This window comes from Dasypus novemcinctus, chromosome 6 (genome assembly GCF_030445035.2).
Source record: "Dasypus novemcinctus isolate mDasNov1 chromosome 6, mDasNov1.1.hap2, whole genome shotgun sequence".
In the NCBI taxonomy this organism is placed as follows: Eukaryota; Metazoa; Chordata; class Mammalia; order Cingulata; family Dasypodidae; genus Dasypus; species Dasypus novemcinctus.
This window is the reverse complement of record NC_080678.1, coordinates 51,884,891-51,901,822: the sequence shown is the minus strand read 5'-3', so window position 1 is coordinate 51,901,822 and position 16,932 is coordinate 51,884,891. Positions and strand designations below refer to the sequence as shown.

General features: G+C 46.2%; 1 protein-coding gene across 1 annotated transcript in view; it reads right to left on the bottom strand.

The window, feature by feature from the left end:
- Positions 1-11,711, bottom strand: part of LOC101445787 (lysosomal acid lipase/cholesteryl ester hydrolase) — a 50,026-nt gene extending 38,315 nt beyond the window's left edge. The window contains exon 1 of the mRNA XM_004461424.3: positions 11,496-11,711. The gene's annotated coding sequence lies outside the window, so the exon portion shown is untranslated. The remainder of the gene's footprint in view (positions 1-11,495) is intronic.
- Positions 11,712-16,932: the final 5,221 nt, after the last annotated feature.

The following is a 16,932-nucleotide window of genomic DNA, read 5'->3' as shown; positions in this document are numbered from 1 at the left end:
AGATGCATGAATGTATACCCAAAGACTTGAATAAAAATGTTCATAGCAGCTTTGTGTGTTATACCCCAAAACTGGTAAAATCCAAATGCCCATCAATAGAGAATGGACACACAAACTGTGGTCTATTCATATAATGGAATATTATTTATCGATAAAAAAGACATGAATGCATACCAAAATAATTATGCTGAGTGAAACAAGTGAGACAAAAAAGAACACATACTGTATTATCTCACTTGGACAGGAAGCAGGTCAATGGTTGCCTCAGGAGAGGAGGGGTCGGAGGGGAAGATTACCATTGAGCTTGAGAAAATATGAGGGGGTGAGGGATAGATGTTCATCATCTTGATTGTACTGCTGATTCACAAGTTCATGTGTATGTCAAAATTTATAAAATTATACATTTCCATTATGCATTATGTCCTGCAATTATATGTCGATTATGCCTCAATAAGCCTTAAAAAAAAAAAAAAAAGACCTGTGCTTAAACTGAATATTCTACAAGTCTTTAATTATGCTGTTAAATTTTAAGAAACTGGTTCTCAGGACAGGATATAAAAAGTGACTTGAGGGAGCGGATGTGGCTCAAGCGGTTGAGTGCCTGCTTCCCACATGGGAAGACCCAGGTTTGGTTACCAGTGCCTCCTAGAAACAAACAAACAAGCAAACAAATGAAAAAGTAACTCAGGGGAGCCAATGTAGCTCAGGAGGTGAGTGCTGGCTTCCCACATACCACATCTCAGGTACAATCCCCTCTCCAGCACCAAAAAAAAAAAAAAAGAAATTCCCCAAGAAGTTATTTATCTGAGCACTGGTGATCCTCTACACAGAAGGAAACATGTCTTAAACCTGCACTGGCATAGCAAGCTTGTTCCTTGTACTTGTACTTAGACTTTAGATTATGGTGGTTGGGAAATGCTGTACACACCCAGGCTACTTGTTATCATAAATACAAATTTTTCAAAATTCCTTTATCACTAGGGAATAAGGAGTAGCCTGGAAAGGAATAATGAAAAGTTATAGACAGAATTCAAAAATAATGAACCACCTGGCAGTAGCTGCTTCCCATTTATTGGCTGAACTGAAGTTGAACCAGCCGTCAAGAGAGAGATTTCCACTAGACTTGATACAGCCTGTGCATAAATTCAAAATTGTTTCCAAGTGTACCTAGTCCCTAAAAGTCCAAATAAGTAATATAGGCCCTGCAGTCTTTGAATGTTCAGAAAGGATTTAAGACTGAATGTGTATTCAAGGTTGCATCCAGATGGAATGTGGAAGATATGCTAAATCCAAACTGGGTTGGAATGTGGGGAATATGTGTTAAATCAGATTTACCCTGGAGGAAATAATCTATCTGATACTCAGATAAAACACTGAAGAAACTAACAAAAAAGTCTGTTTGCATACAATCACCGTTTGTCTCCCTAATCCTATTTCCTCTGTATAAAAGAGACCGAAAAATGCTATTCGGGGCTCGGTTTTTTATTAGGACAAGAGTCTGCAGAGTCCAGCTGGTCAAAATAAACCAACTTCCTTCTTGGAGTTCTCGTGTCCTGGCCTTCAATACCGTGCACACCCGATTTCTCTACACTTCTGGTGACCACGAAGGGACTGCGCTGAGAAAGTCAGAGGTGGCAGCAGTTGTTTGCCCCTCCCGGATGTCTCCAGGGAGGCCAGGAGGGCCCGGGTGAAACCCAGCCCTGGGCACCCCTGGACACCCCATTTGAGTCCAGAAAGAGGTTGTGGTCTTTGCTGGAGTCCTCCTGGATGAGCCAGGGGCACCAGAAGGTTTGAGAGACCCTGAGAATGAAGCAAGGAGCTCCGCATGTCAGACTGTAAGGCCCCTGGGGGCACAGTACAGGAAAAACCTAATTCTAAAATTAGGAGGGAGCCTGATCATATCTCAAAGGGGAGGCCCTAGTACTCCTGAGAATACAGGAGGAAGCCGCCTCCTCCCCAGGTCTGAGGAAAGGAAAGAGGGGTGGTTGTGTGCGTGTGCTTGTGGCGACTTGAGTGAGACGCAGAAAATCACTTCTGTGGGGTGAATGCGGAGTCCTGATCCGTGATTCCATGGTGACATCATACGATCAAGGGCAGTCTGGGGGGTCCCTGCAAAGGGACCCTCTTCCGTATCACGGGCTTATACCGATCCGCTAAGGTTAAGAAGCACTGAAAGCTCCTGCAAGGGACGCAGCCGGAGACGGATGAAGCGTAAGGCTTGAGTGACTGTTGTGCACCATTGGCACAGGATGGAAATGGGAAACACACACAGTAAAACCCCATTAGGTTGTATGCTGAAAAACTTGCCCCATGCATTCCGTGAAGATGTGTACAGCATAAGGTTTCAGCCAGGAAAGCTTAGGATGCTTTGTGAATTAGAATGGCCAACTTTCAGCATGGGCTGGCCCCAGGAGGGCACTTTGGATCTCCAGATCATCCGTAAAGTCCACGATGCAGTAACTGGAAATCCAGGGCATCCAGACCAATTCCCTTACATTGAGACTTGGGAAAACACTGTGAGCCAAAACCCACCTTGGTTAGGGAAGTGCATGACTAAGGAAGCTAGAATTTGCTTAATTCAGAAACCGAGGAGTGCCATCCCAGGGACCAGACCAAACAATCACCGTGCAAAGGATCCACAGAAAGTGTGCCCCAAATCCAGTGCTGATCCACCCATTTTAGAAGGGCCATAGGAACATGAATTTCCGTCGCCTTATGTGATGACTCCCGCCCCAGCAGTACTAAGGAATGAAAATGAGGTAGTCTCCCTAAGCAGTGCCCTGCTGTAGTCATCCATGCGGGGAAGTGTGACGCCCACACTGTCCCCGCCGCTGCTTTTATCACCATCAGAGAGGGCACCTATACCATCCCCACAGTTGCTTTTATCACCATCTGCACCTGAGAGCCCTATGCCATCCCCACAGCAGCTTGTATCTCTGCAGCGGTCTGTCTTTGACACCTTCCGCAAGGGAAAATGCAGACCAGCTGCTTTTACAGCCAGTTGCCCCTGGCAACGCTGCTGTACTGCCCATCAGTCTGGAAGGAGAAGCTGAGAGGTAGCAACTCAAACCACAGGGAGCCCCGGGGGCAGAGGGAGCAGAGAGAAAGGCTGCCTTCCAGCTACCTCTCCATGAAGCCCGGACCCCAATCTTTTACGATGCATTTGGCCAGGTTCAGGGGGGAAACCGGACATTCATCTATCAGCCCTTTACAACAATGGATCTTTTTAACTGGAAAAGCCACACCCCTCCATTCTTGGAGAAGCCTCAGGCCATGACAGACCTTTTCCAGTCCATCCATCATACAGACCCACAAACCCACCTGGGCTGATTGTAAACAACTTATAATGACTTTATTGAACTTTGAGGAGAGAATGCGTGTCACGCAGGGAGCGCTAACCTGGCTTAGAGAGCACCCACCTGAGGGAACGAGGGAACGTTGGGACAGTGATCAATACACCCGCTTGCAGTTCCCAGAGGAGGAGCCCCTGTGGGATCCAATTAGCGCTATCGGGCTCAACCAACTAGAAATGTTCCTTAGGGCCTTAGTTGAAGGATTCAAGGCGGGGAGCCGCAAGGCAGTGAATATGGCAAAGACCAGTCAAATTCTACAGGCTTGGGATGAGAGTCCTGCTCAATCTATGAGAGAATGTGTGAAGCGTTTCGTGTACACACGCCCTTTAACCCAGATGCTCCTGAGAGCCAAAGAATGGTCAATGCAGCATTTGTTGCCCAATCACAGACTGACATCTGAAAAAAGCTGCAGAAATTGGATGGGTTTGCTGGAATGAACATCTCTCAGCTCATGGAAGTAGCTACTAAGGTCTATGTCAACCATGATATAGAAACAAGAAGGGAAGAAAATACAAAAATGAAAAAAAGGCAGATCTTCTGGCAGTGGCAATTGTGGAAAAATCCATTCTTGTGTTAAGGAAGGTAACCTGGCAAGCCCCAGCCCCAAGGAGAGGGAAAGGCCCATGTCTAGGGTGAAATCAGTGTGCATACTGCAAAGAGGATGGGCATTGGAAGTGAGTGTCCCAGCTGGCCACTTGACCCAGCCTCTGCAGCCAAAACATTAGCCAGAAAAGCCAGTGGGGCATCACAACCCAAACGCTGGGCCCGTAAATGTTCAAGGAAAAAACCTCCAGATCAGATCATTGGGCTGGCAGGAATGCAGGACTCTGATAAAGATTATTAGGACAGACTGGGCTCCTATTCTCTCGGCCCCACAGAGCCTATGGTCGGAGTCCAAATTGGGGGCCGCACCATACATATGATGGTTGACACTGGGACTCAATACTCTGTAATGACCAAGCCAGTTGGGCCTCTATCAAAGACAAGCAACTATCGTAGGGGCAACTGGCAAAAGTACCCAATGGCCCTTCCTTGAAGCCAGGACTTGCAACACTGTGGGAAAGGAGGTCACTCACAAATTCCTTTATCTTCCAGAGTGCCTAGTCCTCCTCCTGGGTCAAGACCTGCTGTCTAAAATACAGGCTGAAATTACCTTTAATGCCACAGGGCAATCCACACTGACACTGGGGCCACAAGACCCTCCGAAAGTTGAGCCAACCCTTCCTCTGCAGGAGGAATGGAGACTGTTTTGCCTCAGCGAGACTGGCCAATCCATGGCCATGCAGCTCCCCTTTGAAGATGTGCCTGAAGTATGGGCAGAGGGTACCCCAATGGGGATGGCACATGACATTCCTCCAATTATTATTGAAATAAAGCCCACAGCCAGTCCAGTAAGCATAAGGCAGTATCCAGTTCCACGTGAAGCGCAAGAAAGGATCCAGCTACATATTCAGAGATTGCTGAATGAGGGCATATTGAAGCCATGCCAGTCTCCGTGGAACATCCCACTCTTCCCAGTTAAAAAGGCTGATGGGGATTACCATCCAGTCCAGGATTTACGAGCAGTTAATTCGGCAGTAATAACCCTTCATTCTGTGGTTTCTAATCCTTATACTCTTCTCAGCTTAATACCCTCATCGGCAATCTACTTTTCATGCCTAGATCTTAAGGATGCCTTCTTCTGCATTCGGGTAGCACCCCGGAGGCGCCGATTTTTGCCTTTACATGGGAAAATCCAAACTCAGGTGAAAGGCAGCAGCTGACATGGACGCAATTGCCTCAGGGATTTAAAAATGCACCCACTATTTTTGGACAAGCCCTGGCCAGTGATCTCAAATCCTTTAAAGCAGAAAGCCATAACTGTTTTCTTCTCCAATATGTAGATGACCTCATTCTCGGGAGTCCCACCTATCGAGACTGCGCTGGTGGAACCCATGCTCTTTTAAAGCATCTGCAGCAAAAGGGCTATTGGGTGTCTAAGAAAAAAGCCCAGATCTGCCTACCTCAGGTCAAATATCTAGGTTATAAAATAACACTGGGGCACCGTAAATTGGACTTGAAAGAAAGAAAGTGATCTGTAGTCTCCCTGAGCTCAACACATGCCGGAAGCTGCGAGAGTTCCTTGAGGCAGCTGGATTCTGCCACAATTGGATACCCAATTTTGGGGTCTTCATGTGCCCTTTATATGAAGCCACAAAGGGGGGAGATCATGATCCCCTGCTCTGGGAAAGCCCACAGAAAAATGCTTTCACTGCTCTCAAACAAGCTCTAATGGAAGCACCGAGCCTGGGACTTCCAGACCTCACTAAGCCGTTCTACCTCTATGTTCACAACCGCCAAAGCATCGCAGTAGGAATACTCACTCAATACCTCGGTTCCTGGCAAAGACCTGTAGCATATCTATCCAAATAACTGGACACTGTAGCCCAGGGATGGCCCTCATGTTTGCAAGCCATAGCAGCTGCAGCCATGCTTACAGTAGAAGCTATAAAATTAACTCTTGGGCAGCCTATAATTGTCCGGATTCCACATGCAGTAATCACAATCTTAGAAGCCAAAGGAACACATTGGCTTACTAACAGCCGCCTGGTTAAATATCAAACCCTATTATGTGAAAATCCATCCACCCAGTTGGAACTTGTAAAAATCCTAAATCCAGCTACCCTGCTATCCGTGGAGCCAGGGGTTCCAGCCCATAACTGCCTGGAAACATTGCAAGAAGTATATTCCAGCCGGCCAGATCTCCAAGACCAGCCACTGGCAAACCCTGACATGGAGTTCTTCATAGATGGGAGTAGCTTTATGCAGGGCAGCAATTGGCGAGCAGGATACGCTGTAGTAACATCTGAAACCACAGCAGAGGTGCATCGCCTCCCAGATAACACATCAGCACAGAAAGCTGAACTCATTGCCCTCACCCGAACCCTGCAACTTGCAGCTGGAGCCAAAGTTAACATCTACACAGACTCCAAATACACCTTTCTTACCCTGCACGCGCATGGAGCCTTATATAAACAAAAGGGACTCATTAACTTGGGAGGGAAGAGCATTAAATATGGCACACAGATCTGGAGCTACTAGAAGCAGTTTGGGAGCCTGCCAAAGTAGCTGTAATGCACTGTAAGGGACAAGCCACAGCCTCATTACCCAGGGAAATTAGATGGTAGACGCTGAAGCAAAAAGAGTGGCACGGGAGGGATCCCTATCTGAAATCCGCTCTCATTTCTCAACCTCTTAATTATCAGAACCTCCAGTATACAATGCCTGCTCTCACCCCGCAGCCTTTAAGTCACCGAGAGCCTCAATATACTCAAGCTGAGAGAGAGTGGATACTCTCAGAGGGCGGGACACAAGAAGAAAATGGATGGTGGACATTGCCTGATCACAGAATAGTTGTGTCACAAATATTATCAGCAACTGTAGTTCAAGACTACCTTGAGAACACACCCTTGGGAAAAAACCATCTTAAGGAAGTGTTAGAAAGATTCTTCTACATCCCAAGACTAGTCACTATCTCCCAGGCTGTATGCCAATGGTGTGTGACATGTGCAAAGAATAACCCTCGCCAGGGGCCCACAACAGCCCCAGGGGTCCAGAGAATTGGTGGTATGCCTCTTGAAGATCTAGTAGTTGATTTCACTGAAATGCCACGATCTGGAGGCTATAAATATCTCCTAGTCCTTGGTTGCATGTTTTCTCGCTGGGTGGAAGCCTTTCCCACTGGAACAGAAAAAGCTGAAGAAGTAGCTAAGGTTCTCCTCAGGGAAATCATTCCTTGCTATAGGCTACTGCTCTCAATTGGCTCTGACAATGGACCTGCCTTCATCTCCAAAATCACTCAAAAGATTGCAAAGGCACTGCACATCCAATGGAAACTGCACACCGCTTACCATCCTCAGAGCTCAGGAAAGGTAGAGTGAATGAACGGTACAATAAAGACTTATATTGCCAAGATTTGCCAAGAAACTGGGCTAACATGGGTGCAGGTACTTCCAAGTACTCTCCTACAAATTTGAGCCAGCCCAAGCCGAAAACTAAGCCTAACCCCTTATGAAATCCTCTTTGGGAGGCCTCCTCCCTTAATCAGAAATATAGAAGGGGATTTCAGAGAAAGAGGAAACTTGTCAAAAGCTCAGCAAATGATCAGCTTAGGAAAAACCCTACATAACCTGCATCACTGGGTCCAAGAAAGGGCCCCTATAAGCTTAAGCAGCTCTGTACACCCGTACAAGCCTGGAGATGCAGTTTGAGTCAAGGACTGGAAGTCAGCTCCACTAAACCCTCGATGGCGAGGACCCTATCTTGTCATTTTATCCACCCCCACTGCAGTTAAAGTAGCTGAAATCACCTCGTGGATACACCATAGCTGAGTCAAGCGAGCTGCCCCAGAGTCCTGGACCTGTATTCCAGATACCCACAGCTCAACCAAACTCATCTTGCAAAAAAGGGGAACACCAAGCCCTGCTCCAGTCACACCCCGGAAGCTGACTGGTCCACGCACGGCTGAAGGTTGAGGACAGAACACCGAGCTCTGCTCCAATCACACCCTGGAGGCTGATTGGTCTACACACAGCTGAAAATTAGGAATCCGGTTTAATCCGTTACAATGCCCCTTTGGTTATTTTTCCTACTTCTAGCCCTAAGCCTCCCCTGGTCCCAAGTCGATGCCACAGAGTGTGAGCCATGTATTCAAAAGGTGCGTACAGGGGCCCATGTCAACACCACATTAATATATCATAGTCATTACACCTGCAAGGGCCAGATAACCATCTGTCAGTTTCAGGGAATCTCCTATAGTGTCTGTAACGCACCTGGCCAAATAACCTGCTATGACCCTAGACCCCCAACAGTCTCCTGTAAATGGGAAATAAGAGTGCTTGATCAAAATGGGGATCTACTTTCCTCCACCCCAGTCACTAGCCAAAACCAAAGAATGTCCCTTCCATTTGACGCATGTCAAGCTTTAGACTCCAGGATACCACGGAACACAGATTATGGAGGGCTCAGCTGGGAGCAGACATATACTCATAACAATAAGTACATGTGCGCTCCAGAAATAAAAAGTGCAGCCCAAAGGGGGGGGGGGCTTTTGGTGCAAATATATAGGTGCATGCTACTGCCCCTACTGGTCTTGTGTCACCTGGGCCACCTGGAACACAGACATAGCTAAACAAACAGCTATCCTCACCAAGGGTTTGGCCCCGGTTAACTGTCCACGTGGTCAATGTAACCCTTTAAACCTCACCATCCTTAAACCTGAATCCTGGCAGACTCAGGAAGTCCAAATAGGCCTCTGCATTGATGGTAAAGGAATAGACCCAGGAGCCTACATCTGGGTTGGGTATCGGGAATACCCACTCACAAGTAAGGCCCATTCTGTGTTCCACTCCTTCTATGAAAAAATGGAAAAGCCCTTTTCCATCCCACAAGCAGCAAGAAACCTCTTTATAAGCCTGGCTGAAGTAGTAGGAGCAGCCTTAAATGTCTCCTTGTGCTACGTACGTGGAGGTACTAATATGGGAGACCAATGGCCATGGGAAACCAGTGAATACAATTACAGCCAACCATATAATGCAACTGACCTTCCGGCTGTCCCCCGAGATAGTATGTGGCCCTTGAAAACTTCTGTCATAGGAAAATATTGTGCTTCAAGGGCCTGCCTAAGCTCCTCCATAGCTGTTAGAAACCTAACATGTACAGGGGGAAAATTCCAAAATTATACCACAAATACAACAGAGCCTTGGGGAACATGGAACGAATCTGACCTCATTCTATAAATCATACTTTCCCCAAATTAATCACAGTGTGGAACTCCACCGCAAAGGGCCCCTTTACCGCCCCAAATGGTTTGTACTGGATTTGTGGGAAGGTTGCGTTCCGAGAACTTCTGAGAAACTGGTGTGGAACTTGTATGCTTGGTACAATAAAACCCTCCTTCTTCCTCATTCCCTTAACAGAAGGGAAAGAGCTAAGCCAGCCAGTATATCAAAACATAAGAGAAAAAAAAGCTGTCACTACCTGGGGAGGTGAAGAATGGCCCCCTGAGCATATAATCCAATACTATGTACCAGCAGCAACTTGGGCAGAGGATGGCATGTGGGGTTATCGAACCCCTATCTATATGCTAAACCGAATCATCCACCTACAAGCTGTGGTAGAAATAATAACTAATGAAACTGCCCATGCACTAAACTTACTAGCCCAACAGCAAACTAAATTCAGAAATGCTATCTATCAAAACCATCTTGCCCTAGACTATCTCTTGGCAGCTGAAGGGGAGTTTGTGGAAAATTCAATCTCTCTAACTGCTGCCTGAATTAGATAATACTGGAAAGGTTATTGATGAAATTACAAGCAAAATGGTAAAAATTGCTCATGTCCCAGTGCAAACCTGGAATGGTTGGAATTTAAATAATCCCTTTGGAAGCTGGCAATCAATAGTAAACAATTCCAAGCTTCTACTGGGGATAGTTGCCTTCTTCATAGGAGCATGCACCATCCTTCCTTGCCTCCTCCCTTTCATCACAAACAGAATGAGCACCCTAATAAATAGTGTAGTAAAAAGGCAGAGAGCTGCCCATCTCATGGCTCTATATACATACCAGCCAGTCCAGAGGGACTCAGACAATAGTGATGCCGAAGCTTAATAACTTAAGTTTGGCCTCAAAGTGGGGGAATATGATATAACCTGTACATAAATTCAAAATTGTTTCCAAGTGTACCTAGTCCCTAAAAGTCCAAATAAGTAATATAGGCCCTACAGTCTTTGAATGTTCAGAAAGAGTGTAAGACTGAATGTGTATTCAAGGTTGCATCCAGACGGAAGGTGGAAGATATGCTAAATCCAAGCTGGCTTGGAATGTGGGGAATATGTGTTAAATCAAACTTACCTGGAGGAAATAACCTATCTGATACTCAGATAAAACACTGAAGAAACTAACAAAAAGTCTGTTTGCATACACTCACCGTTTGTCTCCCTAATCCTATTTCCTCTATATAAAAGAGACTGAAAAATGCTATTTGGGGCTCGGTTATTTTTAGGACAAGAGTCCACCGAGTCCGCCTGGTCGAAATAAACCAACTTCCTTCTCAGAGTTCTTGTGTCCTGACTTTCAATACCGCGCACACCCCACTTCTCTACAACATTTCAACAGCTGAAACTACTAAACTGGAAATATCACCAAGTTCATTTTGTCTTCCAACACACTACTGAGCACATTTCTCCACATATTAGTCTATTAGTCAAGCAACGAGAAAGAAGCCTCCTCCAGGTAAGTTTGGATTCTTTCACCCACAGGCTCCACTCTGTCTTTTTCTGGGCTCTCAACATCTTTACCCAATTCCTTCTATATTGTAACAATCCTATTAAGTGCATGCCTGCTATCATTTTACCGCAGCCCCAGAGGGCAGAGCCAGTGTGTGACGGAACTTTATGCACCGTTAGATGGACAATACAGGTTCTGAAAAATGGGGTGGGAGTGGCTAAAGAAAACGGCCAACAGCAGTTTGTTGTTTATCTTTATAATAATCATAATCATACTGAATTATTATGGCTCCCATTTAAACTCCTGCTACGCAGAACCACCACCGCAGGCAGCGCTTCCAACGCATTATGTCAATTATTCCACCAAATCTATGCAGTACCGTTAAACCTATTTTTCAGCAAACTGAGGTTTACCCAGTTAAGAGCCGGGAGTAAAGTGCCACCTGATGAAACAGCAGTATCGCCAGGATTGTAACCAGGACTGAGGCTAAAGTCTGCTCTGAATCACGCCTTGGCTAACAGTTGGAGAGGTCAGCAGCGTATCTGCGGGACCTAATAGCAAGAAGGAAGAAGGAGAACGAAGAGCAGCTGGAAATGAGGGATCCTGGCGCGCCCCATTCTGGGGGCTCGGGCTGCACAGGGAAACCAAGACCGCGCGAAGAAGGGCGGGCAACTGCAGAGCCTCGCCTTCTGGGTGCTGGGGACGCCAGGCAGGACGCTCGGGGTCCTACAGCGGAGGGTCCCGCGGCCAGCGGAGGCTCAGGTGCGCGGAGGGTGAGCACCCTGGGACCACGCGCGCCCCCAGGAGGTCCCCCGGCGGCGGGGCGCGGCCTCCCACGCCGCCTCCGCGCCTGCAGGCGAGGCCGGGGCGCACTCACCTCGGAGCCGACCTACTCGGCCGCTGTACAAAGCTGCAGTGGCAGCAGCAGGGTCGGAGAGCAGAGTCAAGCCTTGGAGGGGGTGACGAGCCCCCCACGCCTTTAGGCGTGGACCCGCCCAGGCTACTGCAGCCGCCAATCAGAGCAGCGGGCGGTAGGGAAGTGTCAGGGGACTCCGCCCCCGCTGAGTGCAGCCGCTTCCGCGCTTCCAGCGGCCTGGATGGAGCATGCGCCGTGAGCTCCGCCTCAGCCTCCCTGCGGGGCAGGAGCTAAATTCTAGTGGCCCCAAGCTAGGCGGGCAGGGACCCTGCAGAGTCGTGGGAGAGGGGCGAGCCTGGCTGCCCCACGCCACACCAACCCGGGCGCTTAGGGGGCTGCCTCCGCTCTGCCCCAGGTTGTCCTGTAGTTCTGGCGCACTCTATGCCTAGCACATGTTGTTCCTGCTCTAGAAATGAAAATAGTTTACTCCATCTAAACCGCTTAGCATTTTGCCTGACACAAAGCAAGTCTGTAATTCATAGTATTATTTTCATTATTATTAAAGTTTTGATGAAAACAGAAAGGAAGAAATGGAGTAGTTTTAGTATATGCATGTTATTTATTAAACATTTCATTGAACAAAAATTTTACTGAGCACCTACTAAGTGCCAGTAATTATTAAGACACTGGGGATATAGCAGCCAACCAAACAAAGCCCCTTTTCCTCTGAATCTTATACACTAATGGGAGAAGACACACCATGAGCAAATAACTATATAACATATGAGATGGCTAAGAATTAGACTGTAAACTCTTTGAGGGGGGGACTTGAGGCAGGTTGGTAAAGGGAAAGGGAAAATAGCTGGGACCCAGCAGAGAACAAGGCTGTGAGACCCTGCCTGCAACCTGCCTGCTATGGCAAACAAAGCCAGGAAAACTGGGAAGAGACCCTGACAACCAAGTCCAATTTGGAACTCTTTCAAGCCATGAATACCTCCAAATAACAGGCCTCCCCATTGACCCCCTGAGTGCTAACAGGTGAGACCAACGATCAGAACAGCAAGCAGCCAGGGACCCTCCCCAGCATTAGGAAAGGGGAGAAGGAAAGACTTTAAAAAGGCCCAACTTGGGGCTGGTCACATCCCCACAAGCCATGTTTCAAGTTGTGTACTTATTTCTTGTTTTCTTGTTTCTTAATAAACTCTTTACTCCCTTGACTACCATATGGCATGTCCTTAAATTCTTTTATGCAACACAGCCAAGAGCCTAGAAGCCCAGAACCCAGAGCATTCTGCTACCAGTAAGTGCTATGAAGAACAATAAAACAGAGTAAAAAGATAAGTGAAGGAAACTGCCAGGTTATATATTCTGTGCTCAGAGAAGGACTTCTGGTTAAGTGACATCCATTCACAGACAGGAAAGACATGACTGAGAGCCATGTTGATAATGAGCAGAGAATATTCCAGGTGAGAGAATAGCAAATGCAAAGGTCCTGTAGCGGTTTGATATAGTTATATGAATTCCAAAAACAGATATTGGATTATGTTTGTAATCTGGTCTGTACCTGGGAATGATTGAGTTATGATTAGGGCTTTAATTGGGACATGTCATTAGGGCATTGAGTCCCCACCTGTAGCCGAGCGAGAGGGTTTCGTCCTCGCTCAGGCCCAAGAGTCGGGGGGGCTTGCTCCTGCCGAACCACCGAACCACCGGCGGGGGGTGCCCCAAGAGGGAGCACCGGTTCTCCAGGCATGGGGGACGCGCGGTTGGGGAAAAACCACGGAGACCGCTTGAGCGCAAGAACAGGTCTGCTTTATTACGGAAGCACACTTAGCTATATAGGGTTGGGTAGAGGGAGGGGCGTGATGAAGGGAGGGTTGGCTAAGGGGCGGCTGTGGACAGGCTGAAGCTGATGGATAGACCTGAGGTAAGCAGTTACTGGGGAAGAGGGCAGATTGTGGGTTGGCAATATGGGCGGGACTGGCGGGAAGGATGGCGGGAGCTGGAAGGGGAGGAGGGGTGGAGAAAGGCGGCAACACCCACCCCTTGGTGGGTGGGTTTGCACAGATAAAAGGCATGGCAAAGGACAGAGTTGACGGTTTTTGATGTTGGATTTTGATGCTGAAGCCTTAAGCTGGAGCCCCAGGAAGTAAGCTCACAGAGGAAAGAGAAGCCAGCCCCAGGAAGAGAGGAACCCAGAGCCCAGGAAGAAGCAAGCCCTGGGAAGGAAAGAACCTTGAATTCAGAGAGAAGCAAAATCCTGAAAAGGAAAAACCGAGGAAGTCTGAACCCTCACAGCCATCAGCAGCCACCTTTCACAGCCATCAGCAGCCACCTTTCTCCAACACATGAATATAGACTTTGGTGAGGGAACTAACTTATGCTTTATTGCCTGGTAACTGTAAGCTCCTACCCCAAATAAATACCTTTTATAAAAAGCAACCAATTTCTGGTATTCTGCATCAGCACCCCTTTGACTGACTAATATGGGTCCTGAGGCAGAAATTTTCCTGGTAGGTTTTAGCAAGAGCAATGACACCACTGTGACTGGAACAGAGCACATAAGGTCAAGCGTGGTAGAAGATAAGGTCCTGGAGGTAGTTTGTTGTCTTGGGGCAAAATGTAGGTGATGGTAAAGATTTTGCCTTTTCCTCCAACCAAGATGAGAAGTCGGTGTTTCAGTAGAAGGGCAATATAATCTGACTTACAGTTTAGAAGGATCACTGGGGTCACTGGGGTCAAATATGGAAGCAGGGAGACTAGATAGAAAGTTACTGCAACTATCCAAGCAAGGATCAATGATGACTTGGATCAGGGTGGTGATGGCAGTGGAAGCGGAGCCAATAGTAAACTCTCAGTATGTTCAAAAAGTCAAGCTGACAGGACTTGCTGGTGGATTGGAGACATTGTCAAGACACCACCCTGGGCCAAGAGAAGGAAGCTAGAAATACCATGGCTTTCCCTGCCTTCTGCTCTCCAACTTCCCACCAGTCTCTCCCATGAGTCAACCTCAGCCAGAAGCCACCTGACACAGGAGCCTATGAAATGCACTCTGCAGGGACCACACCTCCATCTCCAGCCTCTGTAGCACAGAGTGGAATAGGAGAAGGACAGGAAATGGATCTGGAGCCAAAGGCAAACATCAGCAAAACATTCTTGTAAAGAAGGTGAGTATATAGATACAGATGTAGATGCAGATACAGATATTTTAAAGTCAAGGTCCATACTAGGAATATAATTTGGAAGCAATAAGTTTAGTGACAGTATTTAAAGCCATGAAACTGGATCAGATTGAAGAATGTTATGTTCCAAAGATATAAAGAATTCTCAGTGAGAAGGCAGTGAGGTTAGAGGAGAAATAACAGTTTTAAACTTAAACCAAGTGAAGAAAATTTTCAAGAAAGAAGAAATGATCAGCCAGAACAAATGCCAATGATACCTTGAAGGAGGTGAGCACTCACTGAGAAATGAGCATCAGAATTAGCAGAATTTCTCTGTGCCAGACATTGTGCTAAGCCCTTTACGTAGAGTGTTTCATTCAATCCTCACAACTATCTCCATATCCCTATTTAACAGGTGAGGAAACTAGGGCTGAGAAAAGTTAAATTTCTCAAAGTCATAAAGGTAGAAAGCAAAACAGCCCAAATGCAACCCAGGGAAATTAACTCCAGGTTGTCATCTTAGAATGAAGGAAGAGAGGGAGGGAGGGAATACAACCAAGAAGTTCATTCATACAAGTAAGGGAGGATTTCCCGCCCCCACTTCCTGTTTTGCCCCATCGTAACCCACATGACTGATGAATGACCTATACTTTTACTATAAAAAAGCGAGTTTACAGAAGACAGGAGGTGACAGGTATTGTGTCTGTGTATGTGTGTGTGATGGGCACTTTGCAAACCAGCCTAGTGGATCAAAGACTGGACCAATAATACTAACAGTAATTCTGCTTCATGCCATGATTCTGTAGCAATAATGACCCAATTTACTCTCTTCCCTTAAACAAACAGAAAGTAAAAGGTGTGAAGCAATGGTTTCAGACATTGGACAACAGAACAACAGTGCAGGACAGTGCTTGCTCCCTGAGAGAAGGAAAATGCACGAAGGAGGCTCTGCAATTGCCCAGATTAACACCTGGAGAGAATTCCAGAGCAGGAAGCAGGGAGCCCAGGCCAAGACCAGCAGCCTCTGAATGGAGAGATGAGGATTCTCCATGGTAGAACTGTAACATAAAGGGGAATAGACAGAGGATTCATTTGAGTATTGCCTCAGGACTGGGGCAAAATTAGCCCTAGACTAAAGCTGCTTAAAAATTTTTCACCTAAGTGTCAAGACAATTCACTGGGGAAAAAAAGAATCTTTTCAACAAATGGTGCTGGTACAACTGGAGTGCTATAGGCAAAACAATGAACCTCAACACTTATCTCCCTGAATCTTACACAAAAATTACTCAAAGTGGATCAGAATTATAAATTTGAGAGCTAATGTTATGAAGAATATGAGTACATTTTAGGGAACTTGGGTTTCTCAAAGGTTTCCTAAATGCACCACAAAAACACAGCCTGTAAAGAAAATCAATAAATTGGACTTCTTCAAAATTAAGAGGAAAAAAAAAACATGCTCTTCAAAAGACCTTTTATAACTGAGTGAGATACTGCTTTATACTCACTAGAATGACTACAATCAAAAACATAGATAACAACAAGTGTTGGTGTGTAAAGAATTCAGAACCCTTCATGCACTGCTGGTGGGAATGTAAAATGGTGCAGCCACTTTGGAAAACAGTCTGACAGTTACTCAAAAGGCCCAACACGGAGTAGCTCTATGACCCAGCAATTCCACTCTTAGGTATATACCCAAGAGAAATGAAAATGTTTATCCACAAAAAAACACTGGTACTTGAACATTCACGGAAGAATTTTTCATAATAGCCAAAAAAGGGAAACCACCGAAATGTCCACCAACTAATGAATGGATAAATAAAATGTGACACATGCACACAATGGAATATTATTCAGCATGAAAAGGAATGAAGTGATGATCCACGCTGCAACATGGATGAACCTTGAAAATGTTATGCTAAGTGAAAGCCAGACATAAAAGACCATCCCATTTATAGGAAATGTGCAGAATAAGCAAATCTGTAGAAACAGAAAGCAAATTAGTGGCTGCCTAGGGGTAGGGTTGTGGTGGATTGTGCGGTCATGTCTAAGGGGTGCAGATTTCTTTTGTGGGGTGATGAAAATGGTCTAAAATTAATTGTGGCTGCACAAGGCTCAGAAAATACTAAAAGATATTGAATGTACATTTTAAATAGGTGAATCTCATTTATGTGAGTTATGTTTTTAAAAAGCTGTTTTTAAAACTTAATAAAAATGACAGGGTATGCTCTTTACAACTTAGACTCAAATGTAATAAAACTCAAAATCCAGTAATGGGTTGAATTATGTCCCCCCAAATA